A 27,511-nucleotide genomic window follows, 5' to 3' on the forward strand; every position below is an offset into this window, starting at 1 on the left:
AGAATAAAATATATTCAGCTATGCAACTGGGAGCCCTAGTCTTTCAAGCTGTAGTCCTAGTTGAGTGTAGGGTGCAAAGAAGCTATAGTGTAATCAACAGAACACAAACACAAAATATTTTACTTGAAGTTTTTAAATTTACCACATATAGTTCATATTCTTTACTACACATTTAAGAGGTCAGTAGATTCTGTACATAGTTCAAACTGTTGTAGTCTAGTAAAAGAAAAGTAGTAATATAAATAATTAAAATTGAAAAGACTACTTACCCATTTTGCTGCTTCTGGACTTGATAATTGCAAACAGATTTTGGCTACTTTTGTTTTTCCACTTTACTGAATCTTTATACTATCATTGCTCTGCTATGCAAGTGATCGCTTTCCTAACTCACTTCAAGCAAGCATTGCTTTCAAAAGCTTCCTGAAAGGGGATAGCCCTGCAGAAGAAAACGTACACCTCATTAAAGGGACCATGCTTCTGAACACACTTTTTTCCTCTCTTTCATAACCTACCATTTGCAACATGCCCTTTCTATTACCTCTGACTGCTGTTGATAGCATTATGTGTTCCTTCTCCCACAATACCTGAGGTACTAACTCAGGTACCTCATGTGTTTGTGGAAATACATGTACGGGGATGAACATTTGGACCCTAAATTTTACTTTTGTAACCAAATTTTAAAAATTAAATCACATAGGTACTTTTTCTGGTAATGGCAAAAATGTGCAATCCCTTTTTATGTAGTTTTATTTATGGAAATGGATATGATCCTACTGACACAGGGAACAGCTGACTAATTTATGAACTGCTGCCTCTCTCTTTTTTCAAGGTGCTTTCACTTTTTTTCTTAACCTTCAAACAAATCCTCATTAGGCTTTAACTAAAACTGTTAGGGGCGGTCAGGATACTTAGGTTCTTTGGTTTTTATGCATGTCATATCTTATCCAAATGAAGGAAGCTAAGTTGAGTTCCAGAATGCCTCATGCATTTTAAATTGTTATTACTACAAATACCTTTTATAAAAATACCTTACTCTAGAAGAATATTTTCCCAGACAGGAGATTGTCACCAATGTGAAGTTTGCTAAATCAACACAAGCTATTTTTGTTAAGGAGGAAGACAGAAGATGAACTCATATGAATCTGTTCTTAAAAAGTGATGGTAAGTTTGTTTGGATTTATATTTACCCTTTCCTATTCAGGTAGGATTCCAAAAGATTTCCTAACCACAGTAATGCTTTGTGTGTATTGAACAAGTAATAACATCTTATTGATTAGATGCCATTGAAGGCATTCAAAAATAGTGAGATTAATTTGTGCTGGCATTTATCACATAAACCCTTTTGATTATTAGTAATACACAAGATTTTTTTAATGCTTGATTTAACATCATCCTGTGACCAGCTTTCTCCTCTTTGTGTGAAATTGCTTAATTGCAAATGTCAGGAAAAGAATGAGGTTTAACACCTGTTCTGCATGATAACTTTTGATCAGAAACAGCTGTTTGGTAACCAAGTTGCTAACTTTTGGGGGGTGTGTTTATATATATATATAAAGCACAACTACAGAATGCTCAGACTGTTGTTCAAATATGACTTCCTTTGAAGTATGGTAGTTGTTCGTTCTTAGCTGCTCTTCTGGCAAAACATCTTGCTAATGGGTAATGTACTGAAGAGCCCCAGTGAAACAGGAAAGAAAAGACATAATAATGCTTTTGATGTGAACATGTGATTTTTAAAATGTGGTTCAAGAATTTTTTTAAGTTGATAAACTCTACTGTGTGGTTTTGATGTGCTGTTAGTCCAATTACTATGCTAAATGGACAAAATAGAGCATGTTATTTTATGTGAGTATATATATTAGAGGCATTTCAAACCAAATGGAGTTTCAGAAAACATGGGGCTCTCGTATTATTCTGTTGTATTCATAATGTCAGACGGAAGGTTGTGTCCCATTCTTCAGGGTTTCACACTGTAACTCATCTGTAAAAACTGAAGTCAAGAAAAAAATTGATGTGGTATACTTTTTTTTCATATCCTCTGAGAAACTGTGGAGGAGTGACATTATAATAGAACAAAGAAAAACTAGGCAATAGTCCAGGAGCAAGGAATGTTTAATTTTGGGTTCAAGAGTTTTACTACTTTGATTAGTAAAATGAAAGAATACAGGTTAAACTTTTTAACCTGCCACCAAATAACTCCCTAACTTTATATATAGTGTATATTTTGCAGTCATTTAGTCACAGAGGCCTTGATCCTATAAAGACTCATGCAGCTGCCTAAATTTAGAGTCTGTGAGTATTCAGTGAGATGTCTCAGTCTCTAAAGCTAGGGATCTGTGTAAATCTTTGTAGGATTGGGGTTTAATATAGCCTAGCTGAGTACTTTAAAAAAAATCACCCAAAGAGTTCCCGACACTTGTATAACTTGTGGAAAATGACCTTATTTTAAGACTTTCCCCTACCTCAGTTGAAGTCAACAAGAGTTTTGCCATGCACTACAGTGGGAACAGGATATGACCTTTAAGCCTGATCCTGCCAAGAGTTATGCACATGCACAATTTTATGTCTGTAGTTTGATGTGAGTAAAGTTGTACAGTGCTTAAGTGTTTAGTACTGGGACTGTAGTCATCAGTTTAAGATCCACACTACTCTTTTATTTACACCACAAACCCATCGCCATAAGTATAGTTTTACTGGTGTAACTGAGAGCCTAGCGATTTATTCTGCTAGGCCAAAAATGGATGTCATTTATTACTTTACAAGTAATCCATGTATGAGTTGGAAAAAACAACAACCCCCAAACAAAATCTTCATATCAAATCACTTGTGTCGCTCTCTAAGAATGTCTGAGTCCTATACAAACATAAATTTATGTGAACACAATCATCAGGCTCAAATGTATATGAATATACATATGCACACAGGATTGGGGCTATAGATATTCAAATTTATATTCCTCAGCCTTTACAAAATACAAGCCCCAGATTGTGGCTACTGGGCTAGCTACTATATGAAGCAGCATGGCCAGGTTATTGGGGAAATGCCCCATAACTACCAAAAATAAATCTGCTTTCTGATCAGTTACCCCAAAGATCCCCAGCTGCACGCCTGTCAACCTGTCCATCCACAGAGCCAGGAGGGGCAATCTGACCAAGTGTAAATAATTCACCATATAACTTGTTCTGTCTGCATAAATAATATAGTGTGTTTGTATATTTTTTGTCACTAGATGGCACTCTTGAATGAGGCTTGTGATTTATTCCTGGGCTGGCATTTCATTCACAAACAATCCCTCCCAATTTTTTATTTTAATCACTTCTTTTACAATGTTGTAGTGAAATAAAGAGAAGGTGGAAACTTTTATTTTAAACTGATATCAGGGACACTTACTGGGCTTTTATAAGAGCAGTTTAACTAAATGCAGTGTGGAACAATCGCAAGTAAGAACTGACGCAAAGATGACACAGAGAATAGTGAAGCTTTCTTTACATAACATACAAGCTCAGTCCTAACAAATTAACCAAACTTCTACCTTTTAAGTTTTAATGTTCTGAGTGTAAAGAAAAAATATATCTTTTTTTGGAATGGATGATAATTTCACTTACTACAGTTTTAGTGGGATGTGATATTTTCAGTATTCTTCACAGACTAAACTGATTAGCATTGCTCTGGATTGTTAAACAGTCATTGTGTTGCACTCTATAAATAACTGCATTTCAGCAGTGAGTAATGTGGATGTGTATTTGTAACTCAATGAGTGATGTGTATATAGTTGTTTTAATATTTTCTGTACTGCCCATCTCCATCTAGCTGAGATGCAGAATGAAATGCAAACAGTGATTAAACCAAAACTGGATCTAGTGGGCCAGAAAAAAACAGCTATTTTATCAAACAAACCTGGAGGGCAAAATATTGAAAAGAGAAGAGCTGATGAGAGAGGGGAGTGCAAGCTGATCCTAGGATGTAATCACCCAGTTAGGTATTGCATCTGTAGAACTTACCTTCTGCCCAACATTGAAGCTTTTGTGGATCCGAAGTGGGACTCTGATAGATATCCTCGGGGAAGGAGCTAGATAGAAAGGGTTCCTGGACTCTAAAAAGGCTTTGCCAGCAGCCTGATTTAGAATTAAACTTGTGATGGAAAGCGGAGAGCTTTGGCAAACTCCACTGCTTTGGAGCAATATAGGAGAGAGGCAGACACTTAGGACGTTATATATTGTAAAGAAACCTTGAACTGAACAACTTCAGAGTTGAAACCAGTGCAGTACATGGATAGTGGGCATTAATAATTCTTCCCTTACGAATGGGCAGTTATGTTGAGGAACCGTTGCAGCTTCTGAATGACATTCAATGGCTACGGGGTTTAAATACTAAATATTCCTCTTTGCTGTACAGTGCAGGTAGGAACAAAGGACTTAAAATATTTTGGGACTCTTCTAACTAGTTGGCTACATGGGTATGTGGCATACTCCTGGTTGACCCCAACAGGCAGAAGTGGCTCTATGTGCCTATAAGGTTGCTTGGACCATGGGAATTTGAGGTGGTGGGAAGAATGTCTTTAAACCGCGATATGAGGACTTCAGTAGCTCAGACATAGGTTAGGGGTTTGTTACAGGAGTGGGTGGGTGAGATTCTGTGGCCTGCGTTGTGCGGGAGGTCAGACTAGACGATCATAATGGTCCTTCTGACCTTAAAGTCTATGATTCTATGAATGTCAGATGAGGGAACTAGGAAACATCTGTGCTGCATGTTAATATGCTGCCTTCACCTCAAGAGACACTTCAAGCAGCATTAACTCAACATCTAATCTATATCGATATCTTTTCTAATCTAATCTCAGCAAAATGACTGACCAAGTATTATTATTTATCAACTACAATTGGTTAATAACATAGTAAAAGCATCCTGATTGGTTATTAACTTAGACTTATTAATTATTAAATCACACAGAGTTTTAATATCATGCGTTGCAAAGAGCTGCAGGAGACACGTCAAAGAGCCACTTGTGGCTTCCAAGCCTCAGTCTGAGTATCACTGCCTTAAGCTTAAAAATCAATAGCCTGGTCAGAAAGCAAAGGTTTCTAAATAACATGACAGTAATGGCATGGAATTTGGGTGCAGGAGTTTGTGATGCAGAGTCAGAACAGGTCATGTTGTTACAAGGTTGCAAAAAAGTTGCATGCAAACGAAACAGATGAAAACCCAAACTGCCCATGTTACTCTAGCTTGCAACATCAAGATTTTTTTTTTGTCTGATTACTACATATTCAAATATGTTTGGCTGTATTTCTAAAGACTTTCCTATACTTAGCATTAATAATACTGTAAAACCATAAAAATGGCCATACTGGGTCAGACCAAAGGTCCATCAAGCCCAGTATCCTGTCCTCTGACAGTGGCCAATGACAGGTGCCCCAAAGGGAATGAAAAGACAGGTTATCATCAAGTGATCTATGCCCTGTCACCCAGTCCCAGCTTCTGGCAAACAGAGGCTAGGGACACCATTCCTGCCCAACCTGGCTAATAGCCATTGATGGACCTATCTTCCATGAATCTATCTAGCTCCCTTTTGAACCCCGTTATAGTATTGGCCTTCACAACACCCTCTGGCAAGGAGTTCCAGAGGTTGACAGTGCATTGCGTGAAAAAAATACTTTCTTGTTTGTTTTAAACCTGCTATCTATTAATTTCATTTGGTGGCCTCTTGTTCTTGTAAAAAGGAGGAGTAAATAACACTTCCTTATTTACTTTCTCTATACCACTCATGATTTTATAGACCTCTATTATAACCCCCCTTAGTCGCCTCTTTTCCAAGCTGAAAAGTCCCAGTCTTATTAATCTCTCCCCATACGGCAGCTGTTCTATACCCTTAATCATTTGTGTTGCCCTTTTCTGAACCTTTTCCAATTCCAATATATCTTTTTTGAGATGGGGCGACCACATCTGCACGCAGTATTCAAGGTGTGGGCATACCGTGGATTTATATAGAGGCAATATGATATTTTCTGTCTTATTATCTATTCCTTTCTTGATGATTCCCAACATTCTGTTTGCTTTCTCGACTGCCGCTGCACATTGAGTGGATGATTTCAGGGAACTATCCACAATGACTGCAAGATCTCTTTCTTGAGTGGTAACAGCTAATTTAGACCCCATCATTGTATATGTATAGTTATGTACTTTGACTTTAATACAGGAAGCTCCTATGGGGTACTATAATGTGCTAAAATAATCTTGTCTCAAACTCATGAAATAAATAATTAATATTTTTCAGAACAGTTTTGTGTTAAGTGAACAGAACCCTGTTTTTTACTGTTTGTGTGTGTATATGCACACACACTTATACCCGCTACCATCACTATGGTTAAGGGCCTCTCTGCATTTCTATTGTAAAATGAATTAACATATATATAGAGGGGTTCCTCCATGCACAGATCTGTCCCTTCTTGTGGGGAAGGAGGGTCTTCCACCCACTTCCTCCACACCCCTCATGGATATGAGGGCCCATGTACCACACAGAGGAGTGGACAGAGACTAGTCAGGCCAGGGAGAGGAATGAGCAGCTGGGCTAAGGGGATGCACACTGGCCATGAAGAGCTTATGTGGAAGCAATAATAGAGCCTGGGAGTGTTTAATTTCTTGTAATGAGTCCTCCTTTGTTGTTTCCAGAGCTGTTGTGACCAGGTGTAGTCCCTGGTATTGTGGATCCAGTGGCATGGCTCTATTGAAATCAATAGAAACTCTACTACTGATTGCAACAGGAGTAAAGTGGGCGTAAATACATTGGGAATTGCTTAACCCATCATGGAAATGCTTCCGTCTATAGGGATGCAGGCAGCAATCAGTTGGTGCAGAGCAAGCTGTACAACAGTGATAACAGTGAAAAGCAAAACCACAGGTTGTGGGATTTTTTTTTAATCTTGTCTGAAATTCTCCTACCCCAGTGTTTCCCAGTCTTGTTTGGGATAGAGACCTGGGGTGAGGAGGGTTTATCAAGGGTGGAGAAAGTTGTAGGGGCATGAATCCCTTTCCACTCTCCCTGCTTCTCTCTCATTCGGTAACCCTGCTGCCAAATCTGCAGATGGCTCCTTGAAAGCATCCCAGCTTCCCTGCCTGCTCCTAGTATGGATTTCAGTATTACAGATGTGGGGATCACCTCACACCCAGGGCTACTATCTCATGCCACAACTAACTGCCCAAACTTCCCTGCTCCTCTGTCACTCAAATATGATATCAATGAACACCCTCTCTTCTCCCTCTCAGTCTGTAGTGTAATGGGGGAAGGGGATTAGAGAGGATAAAGGAACAAGTGTGGGGAAAAAAGTTTGAAAGAAAGAAAGGGGGGAAAAGAGCAAGACGCACAAAATAGAAAGGACTAGAAAGAAAGAGCAGAGAAGCAAGAGAGAAACGAACAGGAAAAAGGATAGATGGTGGCAAATGTATCAGTATGTGCCTGACATGGGGGAAGCAGTGTACAAATTCACCAAGCAGTTGCTCCAGTTGAAAAAAGGGATTGGATCAACTGTCCCATACTAATAAGCTTCATTTACACTTAACATGGGAGATCATGAGTGGCATACTTCTGATGTTATTTTGAGTTATGATGACATTACTTTTAACTCATGAAAATAAATGTTTCCCTTCCCATTGTCCCATGATATTCCTATGAATTGATCTTTCTCTCTTCATCATAGACTTAGATAAAAACAGACACTACCCATCAAATTCAATAGGAGTGCTGCTGGTTTGCTAGCTACAGGACCAGACCCCTAACACACTGTGTGTTATGTGTGAACATGTATGTTACTTTGCCTAATATTCATAATTTGTTGACACTTCACAATTTTATTTAGAGCTATAGATTTTATTATCAAATTTAAAGTCAACAGCAGTTAGTAGAATAAAGGTCTTGACAACCTTTAGGTTAAAGATTGGAAACATTTTACTAATGCCTTAAATCTTGACACAGATTAGTTACTTATGAGTGTCAGTTAATGTTCTGTTAAATAAACTTCTCAAGATGTAGAGGACTGGTTTTCATGGAGACCTTGATATTTTTGGCTCACTTTGTAGATTTCATTCATAAAGGCAGAATCTTGATTGAAACTTCAGAAATGTCACTCAGTAGTGCAGTAGGATGTCTGGTAGTTTGGTCATTGCAGCCAACACATCCATTAACTATAGATTTTTGCTCACTTGATATACTGACATGGGCACAGGTGTCTGGATATCTTCATTTTACTACCTTAGGTTCAGAAGTGTTGATAAAAGAAAATTAGCCCAAATTCTTATGTATTGTTAGCTTTTGGCCTTCGTTTGACCTGTAAAGTTATTTGTACCTTTCTCAAAGTAATAGGATGATCTAAGTCTAAAAATGTTTTATATTCCACTCCCTTCCTGTCTAGGTAGATCAATTAAATGTGAACATGGAAAACACTGTAGCCATAGAGTGCTACTTTGTGTAACTTTTTAGGTTTTACTGCAATGTATGTGTTTACTGATTAGTTGTGGATAGGCTTCAAACCAATATAATTATTCTGTAGTACTTTGTTTTTCCTTATTATACTCAATACTCCAGAATTTGCAATGTTCCTAATATCACATTTGGTGTGCAATTAGTGTACATATTGAATACATCCATCTCTTTTTAATTTAAAATTTTAAAATAATTGAGAAACTAGAAAACACACTGAGGTCACAAAACACAGCTTTGTACAAGTTAAAAGTGAAAGTTATTATCAGTAAACAATATGCATTGTTTCTGTGCTTGGAGATTTGATTTTTAAGTGTTTGGGCTCATTGATTTTCTTTGTTAATACAATTGTTTTTTAGATAGTCAGATTTCATTCACACAATGCAATGTAAAGTGTCTCAGGAGAGATTTGTATGTGGGATGGTAGCTACCATCAATGACCAACTAATGGTTAAAAAACTTAAAAAATTCATATGACATGCAGCATTTTAGTTAACGTGGAATTTCTGGTATTCTTTGTCCGTCTGTAAAAATGTTCTGAGTGATCGTTTTTTCTTAATGACATTCTTTTGCATGTCATGAATATTATGTGAAATTCAGTCTAATAAAGTAGATCTCTAATTCAGCCAAGAGTTCTTTCCTAAGATAATTTAGACGAGTGTCCAGAGAAGCATATTGTATTTAAACATGGCAAGTTAAAACTGCTCCTTACTCTTCCTGTAAAGATCCCCACTGATAATGCTGTGCAAACTATAGTTGCCTCCTCTGGGCAAAAAGGTGTATCCCCATATGTATATACAAATGCACAAGTAACTTTTCTCTAATGACAAAGTAAAAATTGGATGAGTGACAGAAAAGATTTTTGTTTTAAATATATTGGAATGCTTTCCATATGCAGTACATATTTGTGATTCAAAAAGAATAAAAACAGATTGTCCTTACTAGCTTTGCTGAGTTTGCATCTTCCAACATATTTCGAAATGTAGGTGCGTGAATCATTCCTTTCATTCTTCAAGATACAGGGCAAAATTCTGTATTACTTTATCCTCAGCCCTAAATAAAAAGCTGACATTTTGTAGCAAGAATTGTTTTCATGCACCAACCAGTATTCTCAGATGCAGCTCCGCACATTCTTTAAAGGAACGTCTTGCAGATGTGGATGGTATTCGTAAGAAAAGATTTTTCCAACCATTTTCCAATGAATGACCTGTCAAAACTTTGCCAGGAAAAGGAAATGTATCCTTTTAAAATTCTCAGTATATTCTCAGCCAGATCAAACATGTAGTATTCCCAGGATTGGATTTATACACAGTGGTGCCTGAAAAATAAAAATATTTAATGAGGTTGCTTAACTGATAATGGAAATTGCACGTGAATATTAGCAGTGACAAACTAAAGTAGAAGGTAGGATATATTTTGCATATTTCTGTAGTAATAAATACCGGTAGGGCACAGGAATGTGAACTCTCATCATCCACAGAGACAAATTCACACCTAACTGGAAAACATCAAGATAATGAAGATGGAAACAGAGCAGCAAAGGACAAAGCTCACTGTGGTTTTTGATCCCGAGAAGAGAACAGGATAACTATTGACCGCGGGGGAGGGAATAGGAAAAAGATGTCAATGTTCTTTCATCACTGTCCAGTCTGTGCAGGTGACAGAGGGAAGTATTATGTTGTCTATCTCCCACTCCCACCAAAGACTGTGGTAAGGGTCCTCATATTGCTTTAATAGCATACAGAAGATTAGTTAAGCTGTTTTTTGATTACTTCATCTTGGCAACCTTAAAACACTGAGAAGTTGATGCTTCTTACTGAAAAATTTGAACAGTAGCAATGCTTACTGACTTTTTAATGTAGGGAAGTCTGTTAGGTATATTTATGTGGTATGAAGTAGAAAAGAACTAAGCATATGTGCAGATTCCATGGGTACTCCGGGGCTGAACTACTCACCAAAAAAAATAGGGGGTGCTCAGGACCCAGAGGGCCGGAGGTCCCGTCTCCGCTCAGCCTCTTCACCCAAAGGCCCTGCCTGCCACACACATGGGGGAGGGAGCAAAAAGAAGAACCTGCTGGCAAAAACAAAAGTCCATACCTGTGAACTGAAGAATGGTGTAAAACTGAGTAACAATATAAGACTATGGGCTTTTCTACACTTACCGGAGGATCATCGGTGGTCGAGTTAGCGGGTCAAGTGAAGACCTGCTAAATCGACCGCTGATCACTCTCCCGTCAACTCCTGTACTTCACCTGTTCGAGAAGAGTAAGGGGAGTTGACGGGAGAGCATCTCCCATGAACGTCGTGTAGTTTGGACCCCACGGTAAGTAGATCTAAGCAATGTTGATTTGAGTTACGCTATTCATGTAACTCAAATTGCATAGCTTAGATAGACTTTTCCCTTTAGTGTAGACAAGGCCATAGATTCTTCTTGGTAGATCATCCATTCCTGCTACTGCTTTTGCAATGCAAAGGATGGAAATGTGGCTATAAGGGAACAATATCTGAAGCTAACTAAGGAATTCCACTACTGCATGAATACAGTGGCATATGAAAATTGCAAATGATATGTCTGACCTGGTGATTACCATGGAACTGTGACCATTTTCCCTAAGAGGCAAAAAGTCACTGTTCTGCTTATTTAAATGCCTAGTGCATGGCGGGTGCTGAAAGGTATGTGTGTGAAACACAGTTTAACAATGATTGGGAAGGATAAAGTGGCTGAGGTTTTGTGTGCTAATGCATTTAAGAAGAGCTGGCCCAAAAATACTGAGGGAGAGTTTTAGGAAAGTCTGGTGAGGTTTTTAATGGTTTGCCCTTTCTTGTCTACAAAACATTATTGATGGATGAGTACCTACTCTACTTTTGCCAAATGCTTCCCCCTCTTTCCCCTACCACTCAATCATATTGTGTGCAACTTTTAAAGAAATATAATGGTTTAAATATAACCATGCCATGCATTTGTTAATAGAATTTTACTGAGGTTGCAAAATCAAGCACTCAAATTAAGGAAAGTGCAGAATTAATGTTGCCAATGTAACCTTACTTTGACGCTATTGTGTATATATGTTGTGATATGGTCTTTAGTTACATGATTATATGCTATTTTTTCCACCAGACCTGTACCTCATTTAGTGAACAAGATAGACAGTGCTCGGTTATTGAATCAGTGTTGTGTAGTGAATGAGGCTGTTTGTAGGACCCTAGCCCCATTTGCGGTAGTTGGAAAGTATATAGTGAATAAAAAGTAAAGAAGGAAGAAAGATAAGTAATGTGGTGGGTTAAGGCAGCTGACTGTGACCCAGAAGTACTGGGTTCAATTGGTAGCACTGCCACACATTACCTATATAAAAAGAACAGGAGTACTTGTGACACCTTAGAGACTAACAAATTTATTTGAGCATAAGCTTTCGTGAGCTACAGCCCACTTCATTGGATGCATAGAATGGAACATATAGTAAGAAGATATATATAATTTTGTGTATACACATACACACATACAGAGAACACGAAAAAGTGGAGTAAGAGGCTAATTAATTAAGATGAGCTATCATCAGCAGGAGAAAAAAACTTTTGTAGTGATAGTCAAGAGGGCCCATTTAGACAAGTTGACAAGAAGGTGTGAGGATACTTAACATGGGGAAATAGATTCAATATGTGTAATGACCCAGCCACTCCCAGTCTCTATTCAAACCCAAGTTAATGGTATCTAGTTTGCATATTAATTCAAGCTCAGCAGTTTCTCGTTGGGGTCTGTTCTTGAAGCTTTTCTATTGCAAAATTGCCACCTTTAAGTCTGTTACAGAGTGGCCAGAGAGGTTGAAGTGTTCTCCTACCGGTTGTTGAATGTTATGATTCCTGACGTCAGATTTGTGTCCATTTATTCTTTTGCATAGAGACTGTCCGGTTTGGCCAATGTACTTGGCAGAGGGGCATTGCTGGCACATGATGGCATATATCACATTGGTAGATGTGCAGGTGAACGAGCCTCTGATGGCGTGGCTAATGTGATTAGGTCCTATCATGGTGTCACTTGAATAAATATGTGGACAGAGCTGGCATTGGGCTTTGTTGCAAGGATAGGTTCCTGGGTTAGTGTTTTTGGTGTGTGGTTGCTGGAGAGTATTTGCTTCAGGTTGGGGGGCTGTCTGTAAGCGAGGACTGGTCTGTCTCCCAAGATCTGTGAGAGTGAAGGATCATTTTTCAGGGTAGGTTGTAGATCTTTGATGATAAGTTGGAGGGGTTTTAGTTGGGGGCTGAAGGTGACGGCTAGTGGAGTTCTGTTATTTTCTTTGTTGGGCCTGTCCTGTAGTAGGTGACTTCTGGGTACTCTTCTGGCTCTGTCAACCTGTTTTTTCACTTCAGCAGGTGGGTATTACACAAATCTGACATTAGGAATCATAACATTCAAAAACGGGGAGGAGAACACTTCAGCCTCTTTGGCCACTCAGTAACAGACTTAAAGGTACCAATTTTGCAACAGAAAAGCTTCAAAAACAGACTCCAACGAGAAACTGCTGAACTTTAATAAATATGCAAACTAGATACCATTAACTTGGGTTTGAATAGAGAATGGGAATGGCTGGATCATTACATATATTGAATCTATTTTCTTAAGTTAAGTATCCTCACACCTTCTTGTCAACTGTCTAAATGGGCCATCTTGATTATCACTACAAAAGTTTTTTTTTTCTCCTGCTGATAATAGCTCATCTTAACTAATTAGCCTCTCACAGTTTATATGGTAACTTCCAACTTATCTGTGTGTGTGCATGTGTATATATATATCTTACTATATGTTCCATTCTATGCATCCAATGAAGTGAGCTGTAGCTCATGAAAGCTTATGCTCAAATAAATTTGTTAGTCTCTAAGGTGCCACAAGTACTCTTGTTCTTTTTGCAGATACAGACTAACACAGCTGCTACTTTATTACCTATATAATGTCACATCTGACAAACTTTTCACAGGTGTCTGTTCCTCATTTTCTGGGTGCTCAGGTTACTTAGGGCTTGATCGTTAGAAATACAGAGTACTCAAAGTGCAACTGAAGTTAATGGGAGTTGAAGATGCTCAGCACTTGTGAAAATCAGGTTCTGGATGTCCCAAGTTGAGCACCCAATCTCTGAGGCATCTAAAATTAGGTGACAATTCTGCAAATTTTGAAATTAATGTCTCTGTACCTCAATTTCCCATCTGTAAAATGGGAATAATACTTCTCTGCTCCACAGAGGAGCTGTGAAGGCAAATTAATTCATATTTGTCAGACATCAGCATGGTGATGAGTGCCATAGGAAAAAACCTATGATTAAATTCCTGATGAGCTTTTTCTGTGGCACTCATCACTATATCAAGTTTCTCACAAATATTAATGAATTTATCTTCACAAGACTCCTAAGAAGGAGGGAGGTGGAATTATCCCTATTTTACAGATGGGGAATTGAGAGACAGAAACATTAAGGCCAAAACTTGCAGAAGTGCCTGCCCATCCGTCCATATCTAAGCTAAATACTAAATTTCTCATTCAGTGTGTGGCCCATGCTTTGTTTAGCACAGTAAATAAAGTGTAGGCCACCACTTTGAGAGAGCAAATATTGAACAGCTACTTCATTCACTAATCACTGTGCATCCTATACAGTGCCTCACAAATTCAGCAAGATAGCTAAGCATATGCATAACTAACAATATGAGAAGTTCTGTCTGTATAAAGCTTAAATGGACATAAGTACCTTGTTGAATCAGAGCCTGAATGAACCTGCAGATAGAAACAATATGTGATCTCATAATGAATTATGCATAGGGAAAAATTTAAAACCTTGGCAGCACTGGCATTTTCCTAATTTTTGTTCACTTGAAGCTGAAGCTTTAACAGTGTTCTTCTAGCATAGTTTTTTGTGTTATAATAAAAGTTGATTTCCCTTAGAAGGGGAACAAAGAGTAAACAACTTTCCCCAGTTGGGTATCTCTCAAAGATTGTGTGTGAATAGAAGTTTTACTTAAGTTCTGCTTTTGTTTTGGGTTGGGCGTAAACTTGATTACAACCTGTAAATGGGAGGATCACAGATCTGATAGCTTTTATTTTGTTTTACTGGAATTTGCTACACAACAGATTAAATCAACTGAACCCAAGAAAGGGATGTTTATATATTGTTCTGCCCTATGGTATTCAATTTCCCCTTCAAAGTAATGAACACAGAAAAACAACGCACAGTTGTATATTTTATAGTAAAAAGTCATATTTCACTTTGGTCTGAAACTTTTTAATTTTTTTTAACCAGGGAAAGGAATTGTGGGAAATGGTGTTAGATTATTTGAGATCCATTTTTTTAAAGCAAAATAAATCCCTTGTTATTTGTACATTATGGACCTGATGAAACCATTTTTACAAAGGAGAAGTTCCACTGATTTGAATTTGATTGATTTGAATTGAATAAAAGGCTCAAGATTTGAATAGTGAAACATGCGATGGGGGTGAGGAAGGAAGTAGTGATTCCATTACATGGTTCCTCTGTATGCATGTATATTCCTCTCCAGGCATACTGTGAGTTGGAGTTCTGTTTTTTGGGAGGGGGAAGTCAAGGTAGAAGGGCATAAAGCTGGTTCCCAGTGGAGATTCACCATGGAGTTAATTCTGTGATCTGGTTCATTTTCTGGGTCATCCAAAAGGTTAGTTCAGATCCGTAGTGTACTAGGGATAGATTGCAGAAGAAAAATGTGTGTGTGGGGGGGGAAAATAAAACATCTGATAAGTGTCTAGTAAACTGACACAAAAAATAAATTCTAGCCTTTTAAAATGCAGACTTCCCTAGAAGTAATCCAGAATTAATTATCATGCCATGCTGTATATGTGAGGAGTGTCTCTGCTGATTTCTGAATGCTGTGATGCTCGCACCACACTTCCTAGATGCCAAGTATATGTTGAAGGTTTTTTTCCCTATACATTTAAATTTATGAGGATGGTATAATTGTGCATTAAGTGTAATGAAATTCAGGTGTTTGTCTTTGGGGGCTGAAAAAACTAATATACTGTATACAATTATTTTGTTGAAGGCAAATTACAGAATTAACTGTATCTGAATATTGTGGATTAATACAAGAGTTTAAGAAAAATACAGTTTTGACTTAAGACTTCTCAAATATGAGATTAAAAAATATGCAATAGCCACATCTGCATGTTACTTCAGTTTTACTTAGGCTTGGAGGCATCTTAGGGTGACCAGACAGCACATGTGAAAAATCAGGACGGCGTGGGGGGTAATAGGAGCCTATATAAGAAAAATACCAAAAATTGTGACTGTCCCTATAAAATCGGGACATCTGGTCACCCTAAGGCAGCTAGAAATAATCAAAAGGCTGTGGATGCTTGCTGCCCACCTATACTGGGAAAAAGTGGTCTGCTCAGCAAGACCAAAAAAAGTACTCCAGGAGAAGTTGCAAAACAGTTCATTCTGGCCTGCATTCAGAAAGGAACTTAAGTACATCCCGAACTTTAAGTAGGAGAGTAGTTTAGTTGACTTCAGTGGGGTTAGGGATATGTTGAATGGGGACCTTTGTATGCAACTATAGTCCTGTTGATCATCTCCTCCTCTACTTAGTCTATTGAACCTGTGGGATTTTCTAGAGCCCACATTCTTCTCCCTCATCACCACCACCACCACTGAGGCCAAGAAAGACAAACTGCTCTGTGTGACCTAAGGGCCATCTGGTATAATGGGAAATAGATAATGCTTGGTGAAAATGTCTTTGGCCTTTTGACTCTTTCCCCCTGGTTAACATTAATATTTGTTTAATTTTAATATGCTGGGATACATTTGGGCAGTGCATGAGTGGGAATTTTGCCTGAGTAAGGACGTGGAGGTCAGGACCTTTAAGTATCATATGTAAGGAATTCTTATAAGAGTGTTCTGTGGAAACAATCATGAGCAGTAATGGATGTTGCCTGACTAGTTTTCCACAATAAAATAGACCCAATTTAATCAAATAGTGCTGTTATTTTTTAGTGAACATCTGCTATTTTTAATGTTCTTTTTGGGAGAAGAGAAAAACCTATATAAATCAAGAACAATAAATATTATTGTCTTACTATATGTTTTAGACATGTGTTGGGATGAAAACAATAACTACAAGCTGGTACTGTAGAAATCTTTCTGTAGACCATTAGACTGTAGCATTGTTCTTTAATATTCTCCATTACTATAATAGATAGTTCAGTTCCTGTACACTTCTTAGTCAATAAACAAACATCCAGGGCATGCAAAAAGTTCATTTTCCACAGGTTTTGGAAAAATGAAATTAGATGAGATATTCAGTGTTATGATAATGCAAAGGCTAAAAAATAACATACATTCATTGTAACTTGAGCAGAGCTCAGAATGTTTTCTGTTAGAAATTACTGGCATTAAAAATATTGCAGTGTTTTTTTTTTGACTAAGGGAAACTCTTGTGAATTGTATTAGTGTCATTACAATGCTATTTTCTCACCAATGTTTTGGGAAATTTAAGATGCCATAACTTTGAGTGTTCAAGATGTGTTTAGTCTTTAGATAACACTTCAAGTGCAGGGGCCTGAGAGATAAGAGATTTATGTTCGTGTTCCTGACATTGACCTCAACTTGGGCCCAGCTCTTGCTCCAACTGAGCAAACTCAGTTGGAGTTCTGGATATTTGCAATCTCACAGGATCAAATTCTTGATTTCTTTGAGCTCAAGCCTGAAGTACTGAAAGAGGTGTGGAGAGCCAAGGGGCTAGCATTCTATCTAAATAGAAAATCTAGACATCAAAAGATGTATTTAAACCTGCATTTTTAAAGCCTGGTGAGCACTGTTGAATCTTCATTAAAATTTACACATGCAAATCCAGTGTTTGTTCTTGCTAACTTGTAGTTGAACACAGTTATCCACTTGCATGTGTAATATGAATTGTTTAGGTACACAAGCACTTTTATGAACTCATCCAATGCACCCCCTTTGAAAATTTGCCTTTCATCATAATACCTGGCCCTTATAATGCTTTTCACCTGTCGATTTCATATGTTTTATATAGGTGGGTAAGTTCTCTTGTCCTTATGTTAAAATTGGAGAGATTGAGGCCCAGAGAAGGGAACTGACTTGCCCAAGGTCACCCAGCAGGTGTAAATGTGATTGGCCATTGTCACTTCATAACATTATCAAGCCAAAACTTTAATTTATTTTACAATTTATATTTTCCTGTTGCATTCCCTCCTGTTTCCATACAGCCTGTATAACTGCTACCTAAAGACTATGACTAGTATAAAATTATGGTACTGTGCTGGACAACTCTATGTTAAGAACTTTAGATTAAAAGAAAATCTCTGCATGCTTCCTGGTGTAATCTAGAGTCTCCTTTCTCTCCACTTTTAAAAGATCTTGCCCTGTTGAATTGGCTGACCCATCCTAATAAATAATTTTACATTTTGATACTTTTGCTATTATGTGCAGTGTAACTCACCAACCAAAATATTAGGGTTGTCGCTTAATTGCAGTTAACTCACGTGATTAACTCCAAAAAATTAATTGCCATTAAAAAAATTAATTGCAGTTTTAATCACACTGTTAAACAATAGACTACCGGTTGAAATTTATTAAATATTTTGGATGTTTTTCTAAATTTTCAAATATATTTATTTCAATAACAACAGACTACAAAGTGTATAGTGCTCACTGTATATTATTTTTATTACAAATATTTGCACTATAAAAATGATAAACAAAAGAAATAGTATTTTTCAGTTAACCTCAGATAAGTACCATAGTGCAATCTCTTTATTGTGAAAGTACAATTTACAAATGTAGTTTTTGTGTTTGTTTGTTTCATAACTGCACTCAAAACCAAAACAATGTAAAACTTCGGAGCCTACAAGTCCACTCAGTCCTACTTCTTGTTCAACCAACTACTACAAGAAACACGTTTATTTACATTTATGGTAGATAATGCTGCCCGCGTCTTGTTTACAATGTCACCTTGTGACAGGGTGCTAAGCAGAAAACTACACTCTGTCACTCCAGCTCCAATTAAGGGAGATGAATTGGAGCTGGGTAGCCGACCTGGCCCTGACTGGGGAAGCTTGAACAACATGCCTCATCAGGCCAGGTTGGATAAGAGCCCCAGGGGAAGACAGTCGGGGCAGGTGCTGGAAAGAGGAAAGCTGCAGTAGAGGGAAGGCAGTGAGGGGAAGCAGAGGGAGATAGCTTGCCCCCTCTCTCCTGCCGGTGGACTACAAGAAAGGGACTACTTGTATGGTGGAAAGGTGGTGGGAGCACAGCATATAAATAAAAGCCCCAGGTGGGCACTCCATATAAAGGTCTCTGTGTGACTTTCTCAGCCCAGCGGGGGCAGGAGCCAGGAAGACCCTGCAAGGACGCTGCTATACACCTGAAAGTGAGAACAGGCGTTCGCATGGGACTGTTGTAGCTGGCGTTGCAAGATATCCCACGCGAATGCCTGTTCTCACTTTCAGGTGACATTATAAATAAGAAGCGGGCAGCATTATCTCTTGAAAGATAAACTTGTTTGTCTGACTGATTGGCTGAACAAGAAGTAGGACTGAGTGGACAAGAAGTAGCGTCTAAAGTTTTACATTGTTTTATTTTTGAATGTAGTTATTTTTTGTATATAATTCTACATTTATAAGTTCAACTTTCATGATAAAGAGATTGCGCTACAGTACTTGTATTAAGTGAATTGAAAAATACTATTTTTACAGTGCAAATATTTATAATAAAATATAAAGTGAGCACTGTACAGTTTGTATTCTGTGTTGTAATTTAAATCAATATTTGAAAATGTGAAAACATCAAAAATATTTATATAAATAGTGTGATGCAGCAGGAAGGGGGGAGTATTGACCTGGGAATGTTGCAGGGGAGTTTTACTGGGACTGTCTGCATTGGGGATGGGAGACTTTCCTTGAGGGATGATACCTGAGCATGTAACATGAGAGCCCAGGTGTGGGGTTGGGGCCAGGTAACACTGTCTGCCCGGGAAACTGGACAAAGGCTGGAGGAGGAACTAGGGGGAGGCGGGGTGAGACGGCTGGACGGGGTGTCAGTTTCAAGCTGGCTGGGGAAATGGAGGGAGTCCCAGGGCTGGGATCTAAGCTCCCTGCCCCCCAGAAGGACTTGACTGAGGGGTCCTGGTTGTACCTACAAGCTCTGTTTGGGACTGTGTTCCTGTCGTCCAATAAACCTTCCATTTTACTGGCTGGCTGAGAGTCATGGTGAATCACAGGAAGTGGGGGTGTAGGGCCCTGAGTCCCGCACACTCCGTGACCAATAGTATTCTGTTAATTTTTAACAGCGCAATTAATTGCAATTTTTTAAATCACTTGTCAGCCCAACAAAATACCTGGTGTCATGGTTAAAGGGCATCCTGTGATTCAGACCCACTTTTAGTCCCTGTCAAGTACACTTCTCTGGTGACTGGTGTTGCTACCTTCCCTTTTTCTGGATGGATCCATGTGGTCCTACTGCTCTTAGACAGGATCTTTGGGCTGTAGGCCCACCCCCATTTACCAACTGTGTTAATAGGACATCTCCAACTTTGTTTGGCACCTGAAAACTCTTCCTTTTGAAAGCCTGTGACCAGTGGCTGATTAAAGTGACTCAAAAATAGCTTCTTCCAAACAAAATATTTATTCATCCAAAGGTACATAGCAAGTAGAGAAAAGGGTTAAGGATCTCACTTGAGTTTTATTCTTTCCTTGAAGTTTTTGGTAAATTTCACTGAGTCCAATCATCCCTACTCCTACAGTCCTTGCAGCAGTCTCATCTCCAACTACTGCTGCCCTGCTCACCTTTTCATCCCTTTGATCTTATGCTTGGTCTGAGGGAAAATTAACCTGCTAGTCTGGTTGGAGCTAGGCCAAGGGCAGGGGCATTTCTCTATTAATGACTCCCTTGTTGTTTTCCTTAATGACCCTTGGTATTCTCTCTGGTGGTACCTTATTGTTATCATTGTTTCCGTGCCTGTCTGTTTCCTCCAATAGGCTCCTTGAATTTAGCTCTGTGCAGTCAGGTAGGATAATATCAAGCAGGTAAACTGAGGTGCATATGATATTCATAAAAATAATACAAATAACTCATTCTCCTCACCTTCTCCATGCTATTTATTAGAAATTTCTCATTATCCTAACATGAGAGAAATAAGATGGCAGGAGTACAGGCTTAGTCATGCATAATTCACTTTCAATCACACTGTTGCTTTCCACCTGAAAACATTATCTTTACATGTACTTCTGTCAATGAGAACAATCAGAAAAAGCTAGAATTTAATCGAACAATAGACATGAAGTTATGCAAAGCAGAATTATCAGGAACTAAGAAAACTTAATTTCTTAAGATATGAGGAAGAGCACTCCTTAGGGAATTTGCAGAAAAAAGGGAGACAGTTCATTGTACCACTAAACCTTTAGTCTCCAGAGTGGTGCTAAAGTAGCCAGACATTAGCAAATAGTCCAGGGTTTACCTCAGTAACCACACTGGGGAAACTTCCTGGCTCTCAAACAGCCTGTAAGAGTTCCAGTGTTTGTGGGAATTGTAGAAATGTAGGGCTGGAAGGGCCTTCATAGTAAAGTTCAGCCCGCCCTGTGCTGAGGCAGGACCAAGTAAACCTAGACTATCCCTGAGAGGTATTTGTCCAACCCATTCTTAAAAACTTCCAGTGATGGGGGTTCCACAACCTCCCTTGCAGGCCTAGTCCAGAGCTTACCTACTTTTATAGTTAGAAATTTTTTCCTCATATCTAACCTAAAATGTCCCTTGCTGCAGATTAGGCCCATTGCTACGTTTAGTGGACATGGAGAAAAATTGATTACCATCCTCTTTATAACAGCCCATAGCATATTTGAAGATTATCAGGTCCCACATCAGTCTTCTTTTCTCAAAACGGAATATGCCCAGTTTTTTACTGTCATAGTCTCAGGATGCTTCAAGATCAACCTATCTGTTGTCTAGCAAGTTTTTATGCTAAGGTATCCCTATTTCTGTAATATATTTATTACTACGGCCCTGCTTTACTTCTGATATTGTAGAAATTGCGGATTCTACCATATTCAGATTCCACTGTTATTTTGACAGTGGGACCCCCACATTGCAGCGGGGTTGACAGTGGGAGCCCTCGCTGTCAGTCTCGGGCGGCCAACAGTGGAAAATCATGGACAAATAATAATGGATTTTATAACTGCAAATAATAAGGTCCACTATTACTTTTCCACAATTTTCCATGACTTGTCCATAACTCAGATGTAATTTTTTGACAGTCATCCCACAATTCGAGTAGGGCCTTACTTATTACCATAAGATAATGTGAACATGCCTATCTGTTGTGGAGGTAGACAAATCCCTTTTCCTGAAGTTAGAACAGTTAAACAGCTGGGTACCTGCTGATTTTAACATAGTATCGGACAACTTACTATGTTTCTGATTAAACTCAAAAAGGGAAGAGCATGTTTAAATCTTCCTTTGTGGTATTGGCTTATGCGGAAATAATATTTGTTCCTTATTTAATTCACTTTCTCAATTTATATTGCTATCTTAGGGTTTTCCTTTCCCCCTGCCCCCGGCTTACCTAGGCAAATAAGGATTCTCCAGGTTCCCTCCCTTTGACTGGTAAGATTGTACACTCCAACTTCTTTGAAGAGAGTTAATATACAAAATGGATGGATGTCATTTTTATTTGAACTTTTATTAATGTATAAATAAAGGCATGCAGTTGTATAGTTCAATTGTGAACTATATTTGTGAAAAAAACAGGGAAAATTGACAACAATATGAATAATAAATATAGCTTATTAGTTTTTGGAAAAAAATAGAACTAGTCAATTATACTTGTGACAGTTCACTTTGAGAAACTTCTTCATTTCAAAGATGCTTTCCCTTGAGCCATTGGAAGAGAAGGTTCTGTCTTCAAGAGCTGTCTTTAACCAACTTACTACTAGTTTTCACCAGTCTCTAAATAGTTTTTAATATGACAGTTTATTTATAGATTACTAAACCTCAATCTTCATTTGCAAATATTAGTTTAATACACTTTCTAAACAATTTACTTGGGCTTGTTACGTACAAGACCAAAAATTGCTTTTAATGCTATTTAAACATGGAAGTGTGTACTCAGAAGGCATTGTTGCAAGTACACTCTGAATATTGTGGATAGTATTTTCAAAGCAGCCTCAAGGAGGCCGATGAACAACTCCCTGTATGTACCTAACTCTCTTAAGCTCCTCCATAGATCCAGCCTTTTCCTATTATAAAACATGATATGAAAATTCTAAAGGATAAAAATCATCTGCTCTAGACTGAGAGTCCTGATTCTCCCTTGTTCTGGAGGACCACAGGCCTTTCTGAACTATAGAAATATACATGTGTGAAATCTTTTGTAATAGTTGGATAATTGTAGACTAAAGTACCTATTGTTTTTTCCTAATCCAAGATGATTAGTGGTTGTCATGTATCCTGCAGTATGAGTTGCTGTCCCCCCTTTTTTAAAAAAAATCCCTTATATTGGGGTAACATCTTTAACAACTGTAACTTTTCCTTGTAACAACATCATGCAATAACTGTACAATTAATAGACCCAGATCAGAGTAAACCGATTCATTCAGAGTATACATTTGATTTTTTTTAAACATCCCTCCCCCCGGCCATTCCCACTACATGGCAGAGTTATGGTTGGTTAGATGTCCAAACTCTGTGTTTCCATATCTTAAAAGTAAAACCCGACATGTTAAACTTAAGGTTAACTCTGAATATCCTTTGTTTGTAATGCTTATTTTGGGCATAATTATGACATCCCTGTATTTTTAACCCTAAATTTCTTATACATACTTACAGCCTTAACTCAATAGTTTGACAACGGTTTAAGAAATAATTTAAACACCAAGCCAGCTGTGTAACCTGGAACAATACCCAAGAATTGATCTTGAAACTGTTTGGGGGTTATAAGAGACTTTGTAACATGGGCTTGCTTAAGTTTAAAGTTTGGAGATGTTTAGCTAGAGGGTTTTGTTTGTGCTTATTAGCATATGTAACAATAGGAATGGACTCATTAGTGAAACTTTGAGCCTGATCCTGCGCTGCTTTCTTAGCAAAGATTCCTAATGGCGTGACAGTTTCTTTCTGCAAAACTGCAGATGATCATTTAACAACCAAAACCATAACTGGGCATTTACTCTTGTAAATGGGGTCATTCCATGTGCATACATGAGCTGCAGTTATCGAGAGCAGAAGGGTGCAGCAGAAGAAAAACAAAGGAGGCGCCTAAGCAGAGGTCCACTTCTCCCAGTGAACCACTCAGAAGTCATTAGGAGGAGCCCTTTTCTGGTAAGTTTATAGTGAGTGAATTTATTTTGCAGCTATATTCACATTGTTTACATTTGTCATCACTGAACTCATTTTTCTGTTTTTCTGTTTTCTACTGAATTTACTTTAACATTATTTTTCAGTTCCTCTTCATTCATCATCTTTATTGGTGGGGGAGAGGGACTTGGCAAAGGATGTGATCAATTTAGGTTTTGTTTTGTTTCTCTTGCAGATACTGTATCATCTTCTAGGAATTACTTTGCTGTAAGAGAAGAGTAAGAAGAAGGAATTAATGATTTCCCTCCTCTCCCCTTCCCCCCAACTGGGCCTGAAAGATTATAAACTGAGGCAGGTAAGGTTGCAATTCCTTGACTTGTATTCCTTTTTCATTTGATGTGAGGATTGTGCACTAGCTGTATTGTAAGAATGCTGTGTGGGCATATATGTATGAGGCAGAGTATTGATCATACAGATAAATAATACAGATCATAATTAGATAATGAGATTGTGAGTATGAAAGGTAAAAGTATTCAAGTAATATAGTATCTTTTTTTTCTCTCCTATAGATCTTGTCTATGATGATGTCATCCAGTTTTACTTGCTAGTTTCCTCCCAGAAAATACAGGAAGATGGGAGACTCTGAAGAGGCTGTCTTACACAAGGATTAAATTACACTTTGTCTTCCTTCTAAAGATACCCCCTTACATTGTAAACTGATCTAAAGTATATAGTAACATCCAAAATTACAAAAAGTTTGTTAAAATGAATGTATTTAACCCACAGTGTGTGCTTTAAATATACATTTTTACTGAAAATATAAAAAGCTTTTGAATATTGATGTAAATACCATAAGTGCCGTCTGCAATGATTTCCCCTTAAAAAGTCAGATAATAATTAATAATTTGGAGGAGCTATACTGTGTGGGAGACATGCATAAGCTAGAGCTAACTTCTGGTAGCAAACATACTGGCAATACAGTTTTTTTAAAATAGAATTTTTCTACATATGTCCTTTTTATGATCTCTGAGTGACATATGGAAAAGCTAAAACATACAGATATAAATTTGTATATAGTTTTCTATTCCAAGGCCCATGAGAGACCACAGACTTAATTTTGATCTTGTTTATGTTGGTTTTACATCAATGAAATCCCACTAGTTAATAGTTACTCCTGTCTTACACGGCTGGAAGTATGATGAGAATCAGGCCTTAGATCTACAGGGATCACTTCACCCACCACTGAAATGCAGCCTCCTGAAGAACAGCATATTGTGATATCAACTAATAGAAAATATGAAATGTATTTTGAAGGGAGTTTTCAACACACTGAGATGTTGGATTATGTACCTATTTCTGAAGAGAGTTTTGGTTCAAAGGAAACCAAGAATTGTAGATGTTCATGGGATATCGGTCAGTTTGAAAGATCAGGTAAAAGACTAGCTCTTTAAGAATGGAGGTCATGTAGTAAAGTATGTGGGCCCAGAAAATCTGTTGGATTCTATGGAGAGAGTCTATAGAGAGCTATAAATAACTAGAAAGCATTTAACCAAGAGGTTAAATGGAATGAGTAAAATAAGAGGCAAATTGTTGCGATATTATGTTAGCAAGGTTAGAGAGTTGGAAAGCTTCCACCAGGTAACTTTTTATAGCTTCTAACTTTTGGTTCTTTCTTTACACAGTTTGTAATATTCTACCTTCCTAATAGTATTGGAGCTTGATTTTTGCAATAAAGTGGTACTTAGAACTCTCATTGTTTTTTTTTTTTTTAAATGGGACTTCCCTAAATGGAATAGTTACAGTACAAAGCCTAGTGTTTAGAATAAGGTTTAAAATTTATTTTTCTCCACTGTTTGGGTTTTTTCTATTGGAGAAATATTGATTTCCCCTCCCTTCCCCTAATGTGTTAAATTGAACTGAATTTAACATGTGGAGCTCATGTGTGTTTAGTTTCATCTTATATGGAGCCTTGTGCCAAAACATCTTTGTGCATTAACTTTACTAATTGGTGTCAGCACACCTCTGGGAATAAATGTTATTAGTTAACTGCTATTTCAGAGCCAAGGGCAACACAACTACTTGTTTTTTTATAAGCGCTACTAAACAAGTGGCTGTTTTTTGTCAATAATGATGACATACAGTACATAAAATCCGAGGCCTTTCAAATATACAGTAGTAATCAATTTCAAGCAAAAAAAAAAAGGGGGGGGGTTATACCCTCAGCTTGTGTAAACTGCTATGTTTACACAGGTTGAGGATCTGGTCTGTAAGAATTGGTGGTGTGTATTTTAGAGACCAGTGAAGGAGATAGAACCCAGGCTCATGAGCTGAATTTAGGTGCAAATATGAGGGTCATAGGTCAACTGGCTCCAAGGCAGATGCTGTAAGTTGTACAAAGTATACCACTGTGCTGAAGATGATTATGACTGATCTTGTCCAAGACTATATAAAGCTGAGTAGCAGATGTGAAGTATGTGCAGAATAAAACATTCCAGGCAGTCATCAGACAAAGGACAGTATGTACTGGGCTACAGAGACTAAGCAAATTGACTAAATCAGATTGATAAGTCTCTTTATGTACAGTGTGATAGTTACAAGAAAAAAAATAGAATACCCATTGTGAAGTGCCTAAAGAGAAAAGTGTCAGACTTCAACAAATGTTTAGGGAAATCTAAAAAAAATGAGATGAAGTATTAAGAAAAACTGATAGTTAAAGATGGGTGAAAGAGCTTTGAAAAGTTTGAATACCCCTGAAGGTAAAGGGTGGATAAGAATATGATACCAGTTATATGTTGATGTATGTGGGGTTCAAATTGAATGTGTGGGTAAATGTGGGAAAATGGGAGTTTCCCCTACTCCAGGTCTTTTCATAATTTCAAAGCAGATAAATGTTTCTGCAAAGATGATAAGCACTGAAGTAGTTAATAATGTCAACATCTATTTTCTCATAACTAGGCGTAAGAGTTAACGGGGATAGTTCAACTTGTTGGAGACAGTGGGCTAATTAATCTCTGGAGGCTTGGCATCAAGCAGTGCAATGAGAATGTAGAGTGAATTCCACAGCAGTAATATTAGTACTGGTATTCCATTTAATGATTTCAAAAAGCTTTACAGATAACTAAACGCTGCAATATTTTTAGATTGTAAACTCTTCAGAGCAGAGATTGTGCCTTTTGGAAAGCACTTTCCAAACTGTGGAATCTATCAGATATAATTTATTAATATTTGAGAGAGGTATGTATGGCTATCTATATGATACAGATGTGTAAATCAAGGTAGAGAGAAGTTATATAATGAGCTCAAGGCCAAAGTAACAACAAGTCACAGTGGCAGAGTGGGGGAAAAAAAACTTAGGAACTGTGATTCCCAATCCCCTCTTCTGATTTCTATACCACATTGGATAAAATGAATAAACCTATGCCTCTATACACTTCTTTAGAAATCCTGTTGTTATGCAAAGGTTTTATTGACTACATAGAATTTTTGAGTGCTGCTAATTTATTAAGTGCTTCGAAAACTAACAGACCTGCCATTTTTTTGAGAATGTTTTTTCTTGTTACAGCTAGGAAGTCTTCAACAGATTGTGTTTTCCACAGATAATGGCTCTTATTAAATCAAACTCCACAAATGCAATCTCCATGGTAACATGTAGTTTCGTGTGCCAAGGTCTGCTTTTGTAAGTCAGACTTATCAGCCCACAGGTAGTTTCACTGCTGTATGAAAATGG

General features: G+C 37.8%; 1 protein-coding gene and 1 long non-coding RNA gene across 20 annotated transcripts in view; both read left to right on the forward strand.

The window, feature by feature from the left end:
* Positions 1-27,511, forward strand: part of ERC2 (ELKS/RAB6-interacting/CAST family member 2) — an 823,531-nt gene that overhangs the window by 159,908 nt on the left and 636,112 nt on the right. The window lies entirely within an intron of this gene.
* LOC122466609 lies at positions 1,586-26,356 on the forward strand. Its single transcript, XR_006292257.1, has 5 exons — positions 1,586-1,659; positions 22,028-22,098; positions 23,619-23,808; positions 24,020-24,139; positions 24,354-26,356. It is a non-coding gene; the product is annotated as an uncharacterized LOC122466609 (long non-coding RNA).

This window comes from Chelonia mydas, chromosome 7 (assembly GCF_015237465.2).
Source record: "Chelonia mydas isolate rCheMyd1 chromosome 7, rCheMyd1.pri.v2, whole genome shotgun sequence".
Classification (NCBI taxonomy): domain Eukaryota; kingdom Metazoa; phylum Chordata; order Testudines; family Cheloniidae; genus Chelonia; species Chelonia mydas.